At 38.2% G+C, this 12,013-nt stretch overlaps 1 protein-coding gene and 1 long non-coding RNA gene across 3 annotated transcripts in view; both read right to left on the bottom strand.

Annotated features, from left to right (window-relative positions):
• MAML2 (mastermind like transcriptional coactivator 2) overlaps positions 1–12,013 on the bottom strand; it is a 331,700-nt gene that overhangs the window by 264,811 nt on the left and 54,876 nt on the right. The window lies entirely within an intron of this gene.
• Positions 1–12,013, bottom strand: part of LOC148108788 (uncharacterized) — a 72,324-nt gene that overhangs the window by 21,215 nt on the left and 39,096 nt on the right. The window contains exon 2 of the long non-coding RNA XR_015726960.1: positions 1–12,013. This exon is cut by the window's left edge and continues 21,215 nt beyond it. This is a non-coding gene — a long non-coding RNA (uncharacterized LOC148108788).

Below are 12,013 nucleotides of genomic sequence, written 5' to 3'. Positions count from 1 at the left end.
ATTACTATAAATATTTTGAACTGTCATTAATCTCATTTTACCTAAGCACATATATATTAGACATGCATAATTTCACATAAATGGGTTCATATTACACATGATATTCTGAAACCTATTTTTTCATTTAATGTCTTGTTGAGTTAATTCCATGTTCATGTTTATGGACTGTGTCCTAATTTATAATGACTGCATACTTTTCGATGTATGGATGCATTGAGATAATAGTCAATTCCCCGCGGGTGGGCACTGAGGCTACTTCCCTCTTTTTAAATCTTACAAACAGTGCTGCAGAAAATAACTTTTACATCCCAAATCCCTTTAAAATAATGGCTAAAAACATAATTGATGAACGATTTCTTAAACACATTCTAACTTTTACATTTTCCTCTTTATTCGGAAATGAAGGAATTATTTTTTCTTGTTGTAGATATTTGGACCACAAAAGCAATGCCTTCATGGGAGGTTCAGTATTCGTTCGTTGTAAGGGCAATTTTCACATGGGACACTGGGAGTGCAGTGTTGCCTGACCTGTTAATTTTCACTATTTTAAACATTTCTGCTATATAAATAGTGGCACTTACACAAAAATCTTTCCTTATGCTACAGACCAGTGAAAATAAAGACTCTTTTCAGTTTTCACTCATCTAGCTTATGTCTGCTTTAACTACCTAGTGGGATTATAATTGGCAATATCTCCATATCATTAGTTCCTCACTATGGGTGAGACCTAAACTTTTTAACCCATACAGACCTCTAGAAATGTACACTCCTTCAGAAAGAGTATTTCACAATGACTAGAAAACGTCTAACATGGTGAACACGTTAAGAATTCATACTGTTCGAGCCAGGAGGATAGCAGGCAAATCGCAGTCTGAGATGCTCTGATATATCATGTGACGGAAATAGGTACAGAATCTTCAGAAAAAGAAATGTGAAATAGTAGCAAAGCAGACACCAATTTCTTGATCCATTCTCCATTTCGAGAGAAGGCAGTAACTGGGGGATAAATATAGTGTAAGAGATAATTTGTTGTTTTTTTTTTCTCCCTCAAACCAATTCATTGTACTTAATGGGAGACTATGCATATTCTCGCTCCATCACTGATAACCGAACAGTCACAATGCCATTTCTTAACCCCAAAGGATACTCTCTTTGCCTCCAGGGAGATGACAGCAAGAACAACGTCTTCCTCTGTAGGTGCCCAACTTTTTTTTTTTTTTTTTTTAGCTTAATCCTGAATTCCAAAACAGCAATGTGACAGGGGGCCACGTTTAAGGAGTGAAATGTCCCTGTCTGTCCTTGAACAGAGCACCTCCAAAGCTGTTAGGGTCATGCCAACCTGGACTGATGTTCACAGTTCCAACCAAACAAGATTCCATACTGGAAACAGAAGGTAAAAGCTAGCTTCTGGGCTCCATGTAGTTAAATTACCCCACGCACTTAAATGTCCATGTTTTTAAAACACCAATTAGGCTGAAGTGACTTGAGAAATGGCTACTAGCATGTAGAAGAGGAGAAAAAAGAATATGGTTTGCTCCCCATTTCCACAATTACTTCCTCCCTTCTTTTCCATATAAGCAGATGACATGGCTTTCCAGGCAAAAAAAAAAAAAAAAAAGCAAGCTTTTAATCCCTGCCCTGTGTAGTACACACCTAAATCTGGATAGTACTGTGATAAATGTTGTAAGATTGATTCATTCATCCAACTGATATTTATCAAGTATTTCGCTCACACGTGGAAAGTACTATCTAAAGCAGGGTGCAGGCCTCCACACGCAAAACAGGGCCTATGCTTTGTAAAAACTCACAGTATGAGAGATAAGGCAGTATGATTCCAGGCAATACATTTTCAGTGTCACTTTAGGGACACAAATCGGTGTAAAGAAGTGAGGAATCACTCCTGGAAAGGAGTGGGGAGAAAGCATTGGAGAGAAGTGTGCCATTTTTACCTGCCAGATACTGTAGCAAACTCAAGACTAATGCATCTAAAATAATTTTAAATAGATTAAAAGGTATCTTAGTAGAATTAAGTCTTGGAAGTACTAATCTGGTATTCTGAAAAAGTTAATTAGGTAAACAAAATAAATGGCCTGGCATACAGTAGGTGCTCTACAAATGCTAATATCCTTCTGCAGGGTTTTTTGTTTTTATTTTCCTTTTTGTTTTTAATTCCCAGGGCAGTAGTCCCCACACTAGAGTGACCATCAGGATCACCTAGAGGGCTTATTAAAACAGAGTACTGAACTCTACGCTCAGTTCCCAATTCAGAAGGTCTGGAGTGGGTCCAAAATTTGCACGTGCAACGAGTTTCCAGGTGGTGCTGGCACTGCTGTTCTGGGGACCACACTTCTGAGAATCACAGCCCTAGGGAAGAGCTTAGGTGCTATACGAATTTGATTCTGTGATCTCCTTCCATATCAGAGATAAGTCTCAACTTTTAAATTGTGCTTTTCTTCTTCTTATGTCTTAAAGGAAAGGGGAAATAAAAGTAACACCACTTTATATAGACCTGACCTTTTGGTAAGCCTGGGCAACAACTTCCCATGTGGAGTAAATTAATCGCTTTCATGCATGCTTTGTGCTCTGGAAAAAGTAAAACAGACTCTGTTCAACATTTACTAAATGCTGCTTCTTCTGTTGTTGTCATTGTGTTAAGCACCTCAGAACAGGTCTCTGCCCTGGAGGTGCTTACAGTGTGGACAGCCCAGACCAGCAGTCATTCGAGTTCAATGTGCTAAGTGCTATGATGGATTACGATAAAACGTTATTACCGAATGAGTAATAGGGGGTGAAAGAGGAATCAACTCAGGCTGGTGAGGTGGGGAGGAGGTGGATCACAAAGCCTTTCCTGATAAGATGATCCACGAGTCACTGAGTAGTGAAGGATGAATAGGAGTTTTAAAAACAGAAATCGGAAGGGAGTTCCAGGCTGAGGGAACAGCATAGCACCATCGAATGCATTTTGTCTTTCTAGGGCTGCCAACAGTTTTGTTCAGTGACACTCTATCACAAAGGTCTTTGTGTGCTTTGCTAATGAATTTGAACCTATGGTAAACATAAGAACATTTCAGAAAGATCTTTCTGGCAGCTGCATATTGGAGGGATTAGCCTGGAGCCTGGGTAACTGATTGGGATATTTTTGTAGCAAAAAAAGTGAGAAAATGTGGGATCTGGAAAAACTAACATTGTGGCAGTGGGGATAAAGGGGAAGAGAGGACTAGGAGAGAGAGGACAGAAGCAGACCATATAGGAAGGGGGTCATTATAACAACTGAGAAGTGATTGAGAGGGTGGAATCCACTAGAACTCCTGTATCTCTGGCTGAGATGAAAGACCATAATTTACTGACATAAAGAATATAGGAGAAAGAGCAGATCTGGAGGGGAAACTTCAGTTTAGGACATTGAAATTGACATGACTGTGTGTCATCCAAGTAGACATAGCCATTACACAGCTGAATATATGGGCACAGAGCACAGGAGGAAGGTCGTAAAACCCTGGTTCTTATACGGGGTCACCTAGGAGAGTGCACAGAGTGAGAAGATCCATCACAAAGCTGGTTATGGATCATATTTTCATTATAGGGAGAGAGGCAATATCAGGAGGGTCTCCCCATCACTGGGATGGTCATTTGCAATGTGCAGTGCATAAACTCCCATCTGTCCTTATGATGACCTTTTGTTCATTTCTACACTCAGCACACAGAAGAACAAGAAAATATTCTATGTCAAAGTCCCTTTGCAAACTACAAAGCACTGTATAAAATGTAAGGGAAGACACAAGGAGAGAAGAAAGGTGACAACTGACAAGCTTCTCGGGGCTTAGACAAAAACTAGGGTACTGAATTTAGTTCTCTTGGTCCTCAGTCAATCAGACATCCTCCATTACCCTTGTACATTTTTCATGAAAGCTTGGTTTTCCTTTTATGGGAGTGCCAGACCTGTGGCTCACCTGTATCTTTGCTGACCTCCCGGTTCAGCCGATCTAGAACTGGCAGCATGAATTACTGCAGAACTCTAAAGCCATCCTGCTGAGAGGGTAGCAGCTGTCTCATGTACCTCTCCGTGCAGACAAGGATGTGTTGTAACTCACAGCATGTCTGTGTCCCTGGAGGAACTAGGCACTTTATAATGGGGGTTTTCTGCATCTCAAAAAAAAAAAAAAAAAAAAAAAAAAGGTCAGAGAGAAAATGGCACAAGTGAGTGCTTTATCAAAAATAATATATTATTTGTGCTGTTTTACCCTGGGATCAGTTCAAGACTAAATGAACCTGTCATGTGTAACATATATTTATAAATAGATCCATATAGAGATAGAGCTCTCCACGGCCATTAACAGACCCACACAATCATTCTTTCATTCCAGGTGTGAACTGTTGAGCTATTTCACCCAGTTCAGACATAGGTTGTGAGCTTTCAAACTAATTTTGGAAAGAAGACACTGCGTAGTTGGTAGGTAGAGTAAAAAGAAAACAGAAAAATTAGTACGCATGCCAGTTTAACTGGTCTTCTATTTCTCATGCAAAGGGGGCAATAGTCTACAATTATTTAATATTTTTAAACAAGACTTTAAAAGCAAGCAACAGGGGCTCCTGGGTGTCTCAGTCGGTTAAGCGTCTGATTCTTGATTTTGGCTAGGGCTTGATCTCCAGGTAGTGAGTTTGAGCCCCGAGTTGGGGCTTTAACTAATTAACTAATTAATTAATTAAAAATGAATGAATAACTTAAATAAATGGGTGATATAAATAAATAAATAAATAAATAAATAAATAAATAAATAAATAAAAGCAGGCAATGAATAGCCAGTAATTTTCTCACCTAAACTCACAGTAATTTGGTCCTTGCCAAGTGAAAACCTACAAATCTTGAAACTGCTATTGAATCCTTTCTTTCTCCTGACCTGTACAATGCCCTGATTCATTTCTATTTTTCTTACTTCTGTTTTTACTCTTCTGGTTGCTTGGTTCCACTTGTGTATCCTCTATTTTTCATCTTCTTCCTAGGAGGTCAGGGATGATTTCAGGGAATTACGGAAATTTGCAGTTGAAAGGGATCTGAGTACATCAGCAATATTCCAGACAGATGGTCAAGCGGGCCTGGGCTTGAACCCTCCTTGTGACGGAGGATTCAGCATGGCACACCAAGCTATTTCCTTACTTACAGATCACCATACAATGCCCAGGGTACTGCTCTATTTGCAACACAATCTGGAACATTATATTGGGTCATAATGGTTAGTAGTAGCTACACGTCCTTTCCCTCTGGTGTAATCTAATATGTTACTTGGTTAATTGATCTACATAATACCATTCTGTGGTATAAACCTCTCTTATTTAGCACATACATTTCCCACTCTCAACTGTGAGCTCCCAGTGGTGTAGGTACTTTATCTTTACTTCTGGAACCCCTATACCTAGCATACATTGTAAGAACTTAGTACACCAATTTACTTCTTAGATGAAGGAACCAAAGTTTGCAATGGTAGTTCCAAATGTGAGTACATTATTTAAGAAACAATGACATTAAAATCAAAATTAATTATACTTACTATGTGCAGCTTTTCAAATCATGCACACTTACGAGTTTTGTTTTAAAATGAATTCCAAAACTGAACATTTGATGTGGATATCACTGGGGCATTATTCAAAAATATTTAACAACCAAAAGAAGATGCTAGGATCCAGAGCTCCCAGAAGTCGCCACGTGAGAACGATTACAGGGAAGTGTCAGGCAACAGAGGACAGTCTCCCCACACGCCGGGGCAGGGTTGGGGGAGAGCAGGTGGTGTATGAGACGCTGAGCATTTGTCCAGAGAATGCTAGTGTTGCTGTCAAGGGTGTGTATTCCTGCCAGGCTCCAGATCTATTCTGCCTGGGGGAAAAGAAGCAAGCAGGGAGCTGCAGAGGGCTGGCTAGGGTAGACCCCAGTGGTATCCACCAGGGTTCCCTAGGTTCTGGAATCACATGGTGGTGGGAAGCACCAGTTAGGAGAAAAGGAGCAACGGTTTTTACCCATGTTGATCAACTGACTTAGCAACCCTAGTTACCAAAAATGTTAAAATCTGCCTTCGATGTTTTGGAATATCATTAAGCTTTGCAGTGAAGAAGAGTGGATCCCCAGTTTAAGGCCTTTTGATCTGAACAAACTACCACCACAACAAAACAAATCAGAATTTAAAAGAAAAAAATGGTTGTGCATGTATTTGGGATGGGGAGGGACCATTATGAAGGCAATCTTTGCTGTGGAAGAGGAGTCACAGCAGAATTCGTTTAACTCAGGCCATTGGAGTGGGCTTAAATTCTTTTTCAATCTGAAAATTGGTTTCAAATACAACTGTTCAAGGATGCATCTCCTAGGTAGAACAAAGTATACTGATGTCCACTCACACAGACCAGGCCAGGCCAGCTTTTCAAAATCAAAGCAGAGTTGAAGCTTGCACCCAGTTTCCTGATTTTTTTTACTTTTTCTGTTTTTAAAGCTCCTTCTGTTTAAATTACTCTATGTTAATTAATGTTAAATTAGAAATGCACTTTTGCCTGAAATATTCAACTCAAATATTTAGGAAAAAGTGAGTCTTCTTGGTTCAAATAAGGCAGAAAATTCTGCTTTGACGATATAGCCAAGGTCACATATCATCTTCCTATAATCTGTAACCATAATAATTCAAATCTGAATGAACTAAAAAATTGTATACTACACTTCAGAAGTAACTGTAACTTCCTTCATGAATTAGCAAATAACCTTCAAAAATTGGAATGTGAACTCAGTCATCCCTCCCCTTTTACTTCAACCTTAAAGTATACACTTGCAAAATTTCTTCCTCTTATATTCTCCTTTAAAGGCTAGTTTCTAGCAGACAATTCAACTAACTGCTGTATTTTTCCATATATGATGCCAGGGAATAGAAACAAGTGAGATAGTTTCTTATATGATATAATTTTTTCCACTAAAAGCTCAGGAAAGCAGGAACCAATCCATCAACAAGGGCAAACAAAAGATTGTGTAATCCACAAACTTTAACTTTTGATCACTTATAAAACGGAAAGCTAAATAAGCCATAAACTAAAGAGATGGTAACTGTCAAGGTGTAGATCTTTCTCTTCTCTGTTCACTGCAAAATTTTTCAGCTTTGTACTCTCCATTGGCCTTGCTATCAACTCATAATCACGGTTCTCCTTATCTATTTTAATTCTGCATCCGTTTTTTTTTTTTTTTAACCAGAATTTTAGTAAGGGCATTCATTTTCCAGGACATTTTTTTGGTAGATGTGTGACTTTAGTGTTATTTTTTATTTTGTCTACCAGAGTACTTAACATGAGTAATGGAAACAGAATATCAAGATGCCCTACACCAATAAAAATAAAATGCAGGGACTGGGTGCTATGATCTTCGTTTTCTCCAAAGGTGAAAATTAACACTAATGAATAACTTCTTTTGTCCTAAGAGAACTAAGAACTATTCAGTTTGAGTCTCAAGCTGTAGAAATCATTAATATGGTGAGAAATGTGATTGAAGACTGCCATTTAAGAAGTTAGAAGAGGCACATGTTGACTCATGAACCTACTAGAACCAACACCAGCCCTCTACGTTCCAAAGTCTAGTTGGATTCAAGGGTCACCAATCATTCTTGATTGAGCTATTGTACATTAGTGATTTATCCTCACTTTCTTTTACATTTTCAGACTTCTCTACTTGCTCATTTACCTGTGCCTATAAGTGTATTCATTATTCTAACCTAAAAAGAAAAAAATGGAGATTCTGGTATCTACCTCTCTCCTGAGGACTACTTTCTTCTTTCTGACATCAAAATCCTTGAAAGAGTTCTTTACAAATCTGGTCTCCACTTCCTCATCTCCTGCTCAATCTGTAATTATCTTCCATTCTCAAAGCTTGACTAAAATTACCCATCACTTTGCCCTCTAATGGTCACATACATCCTTCTAGTTATCAAACTTTTCTTTCTGTCCTTATCCTCTTGTATCTCTCTGTAGCATTTGACACTATATATTACCTTCGTTCTTAAGATTCCTTTTTCCCTTGCCTACTAGTTGAAAGGAAAACCTTTTCTCTACCCATACCCTCAAAATGTAGGCAATTCCTAATGGATACCTCTTTCAGTTTATCTACTTAACAAGATTTTCCACCCCCACAAATTTCATCCTCAAAGACGTGTGTGTAGCTTTTAAATTGCTCTCCCTGGATATGAAAATTTTCCAGAGGCTGGGATCCATATTTCAACGGCTCCACAAATGTTTCCACCTGGCTATTTCACCTGCTAATACCTCGAATTCCACATATTCCAAATCAAATATCACCATCTTTAGCCTGTCTCCCCTCCACCCACTGCCACTCTGGTCTTCCTACCTCTTTTAATGGTTTTACCTTTCCAGATGAATAATGGTTTTTTTCTCTTGGTCCTCAACACTGAACTGATAAGCGATTTTCCAAATGTGAGATTTGGTAATATAACAGTAAATCTAACAGTGAATCTGCATGCTTCCTTATGATCACAATAGCTATTCTGGGCCTTGAGGGCCTTGATGGTGCTTAAGTACCTGGGACACCACTTAGTTCAGCTTAAAAACAGATTTGGAGCTCCAACTATGTAGGACTAGAACTCTGCTAGCAATGCAGCTTTAGTTTTCCAGGAAGAGTAGCCCCCACACTGGCGGGATTGATAAAAGAATGACATGAGTTTAGATCAATGTCTTCTCTGTCTTAAAAAATCTCCATGAATACTTTTCCCTGATGAAGAATCAATTTCTTCAGTTCCCCTAACTCATCATTTTACAGTAATAATCACTACTTACTCTGAACCTGTAAGGTGCCAGGCACTGTCTAAGCACTTTTAAAATATTTCCTCTGTTAATCCTCATCACTAACTTATGAAGCACCCACCACTGAGTACTGAATGGTGCCTATATGGCTGCATGGAGCTGTGCAGTGCACGGCCTAGGCCGCCTATCAGCTGGCCCTGATAATGTCCATTTTACACATGAAGATATTCAACCACAGAGAGAGGTTAAGGAACTTGTCCAAAGTCACACAGCTACGAAGCCAGTATTGAGCAAGGATTCCAACCACATAAACCAACATTCTGACATCGAATGCTCTGCTGCTCAACCAAATGCTAAACCACCTCTGCTCATATTTCTCTTGTAGCACAGATCACAAATATTTGCTCTTGTGCTTGTCTCCTCACTTAGAATGTGAACTCCACTAGGGGAAGAAGAGATATCATTTCTTAAGCTGTTATTCTTGGTATATAAAAAGGGCCTAGAAACTAGGATGTAGTGGGCATCCAATAAATTGTAGCTGATATCATTCATTTTTATCATTCTTATTATAGATTTGCCACAAAGCAAACTATTAATTAATGTTTGTTGAATAAATGACTACGCTAATTCCCCAGCATGTCAAAATGCATCTACTTATGACCTGGTCTCATGAAAAATAAGTATGTGGCAAGAATGGTAAACAATTTTTGTTCCATTTAAGTGTTCTAATCAATGTCTGGAACAAAAAATTCATTCAACCATTCCAGTGTGGAACTAGGCAATTGAGACATATTTTTACATGGTCAGCGTATCATTTAGTGATCTCCATGTGGCCCCCAAATTTTGCAGTCATGGAAAGTTATGCACCCTAGAGCCAATTAAAAGGAGCCATGAATTCACAAGAGAGCGCAGCCTAACGGACTGTTCCCCAGCTGAAAATGAATGGACTTAAGTGGAGATATTGTGCAAAGATACCTGCAGTTAGCACTTACCAGATCAGAGACAGAAAAGATGCTGACTGAACTTGGAAGAATAAAGATTATTGTCATCAGGTATTTTCATAAAGGGGCCCCCAGACAACCTGTTATTATAAGAGTGTTACACCATGGGAGAAAGTGAAAAGCAATAGCTCTCTTAAATGTATTTGATTAACAACATCTGCTAAAATTCTCTAACAAATGACCACAGTCAGAAATATATATGTCCTAAAGAGAAACTGTTGGTAGCTAAGAGGCCCTTTGGGGGAAATTCATCTGATGAAAACCCTCTGGAGGATGTAAGGGGGATTATGTGAATGCATATGTCTCCTTCCATCCTTGGATGGGATAAATTTTTTTTTTAAAGCAAAACAAAGTTCAACACTGGATGCCTTTCTAGTGGCCAATGCCTTACCAGGCGTCTTTTGACTAGAACTGACAACCTAAAGCAAAAATAAGCTAAGAAACTTTAATTTCACATGAATGCATTAGAGAAACATCTATTTTGTGTCCTATATGTTTTGGTTTAAAACATTTCTAACAGAGTATAGAAATTTCAAATGTAATATTTATTTTAGAGTCAAAACATGGAGGGCTGAAACAGTCTTAACAGACAGTCTAGTGAAAGTAGATTATTTTATAGTAACAACTATAAAGCAGAATCATTAAATATTCAAAGTCATCTTACTGAGTGGAAGAATCAAGCATTGGTCTTACTTTTAGGTGTTCTTGCCATTATAATACTCTTCTTCTGATACTTTTTTTATGTATATTTATTTATGTACATTTGTAACACAAATATTATTGTGATTATTGTATTGTTTAATTCCATGTGAGGAGATAAAAGGGCTAAAAAGTTAAGGAAAAATCAACCCTTCATTTTAATGCTAACTCACAGAGAATGCATGACAGGAGTGGCTATCAGCTGCATCATTAATGCACTTTGCTTGCAATTTTTGTGGAACTGAGACACTGAATCCCAAAAGGGACCCACGTGAACTCTGAGACTAAGTAGATTAGTATCCTTTTTACTCTGTCACTGAAATATTTACATTGGGTGTTATAAATCTGAATGACAAATCTTGGAAACCACCTGAAAACCACAGGAAATATTCTATCCCTCTTTAATATATGGAAATAGTTGATGGCAAAAAAAAAAAAAAGAAAAAGAAAAGCAAGAATTCAGACTTCAGAGCAAATGTGTAGTATCTTCTAATGTGATCAGGATACTGTTACTTGAGGATGACTACGGTTTTGTAGATTGTGTTAACTGGATATCACCTAGAACAAGGTATAAAACAGACAAGCACATTTTCCAACTAGCCTGTACAGTGAAAATGAAACCACTAAGCAGCAAATGGTAATATCATGATTATTCACATAATATCAAGCCCTGACTCCTCATTAACCTACAGTATGAATATAAGCTATGAGGCTGGTAAATACGTGGCACACAAACACGTGGGTATTATGAATTTAAATTGGTTTTAACGATCTCCAGGAAGTTTGGCAAAACTCTAAAGGTGTTCATACTATACGTGTAAATGACAGCCTTTCTGGAAGGATGATACCTAAACGCAGAATCAAACTTTTTTCAGTTAAAAATACAATGTTCCCACTTATAAGCCAAGCCAGCACATGTTGAATTCTTGGTATGTGTGTTTTGATAACTAACTTTGTATTTTTCCAACTACATGGTTGTGGTGGTGCCCTTAGGGACAGAGAGTTGTCGTAGGGAAAGGCAGAAGTGATACGGATAAAGCCTGTTTCATTTTCTAACCGTCTTTGACACCTACATTCAACCTGAGTACTTTAGTCATGAAATGGCAGAAGGCTAGAAAAAGGCTTGGAGGGATAGCAAAGCACTCAGTTCTACTTCCCTTTTAAAAGCATGACTGGGATAAGACTGCTGTGTTTAGATTGAAACTTTTTGGTTAACTCTACTCAGAACCTAATCTCACCTACGGAACTTCGTTTTGATTTGACTGTGAGTCGATAAGGCAAAAATAACCGCACTTTCATAGGATTGGACGGATTAGACAAAATTAACTGGAAAATATCGATTCTTCATGTCAAGGAACAAACTCCTTATACTTACATGGCATAGGATCTTAGTGGGCATTCATAAATGTCTGTGGACTTCCATATAACTCACGTGTGAATGAATGAATAAATCATTTGTAGTTGCTGATAGATTCGAAATATAGAATCCAGATTTTTAATATATCCATAAACGTAGCCCTCTTGATTCCTTTAGAAAC

Source organism: Ursus americanus, chromosome 16 (genome assembly GCF_024610735.1).
Source record: "Ursus americanus isolate L20-20 chromosome 16, mUrsAme1.1.p, whole genome shotgun sequence".
In the NCBI taxonomy this organism is placed as follows: Eukaryota; Metazoa; Chordata; class Mammalia; order Carnivora; family Ursidae; genus Ursus; species Ursus americanus.
This window is presented reverse-complemented; position numbering and strand designations above follow the sequence as displayed.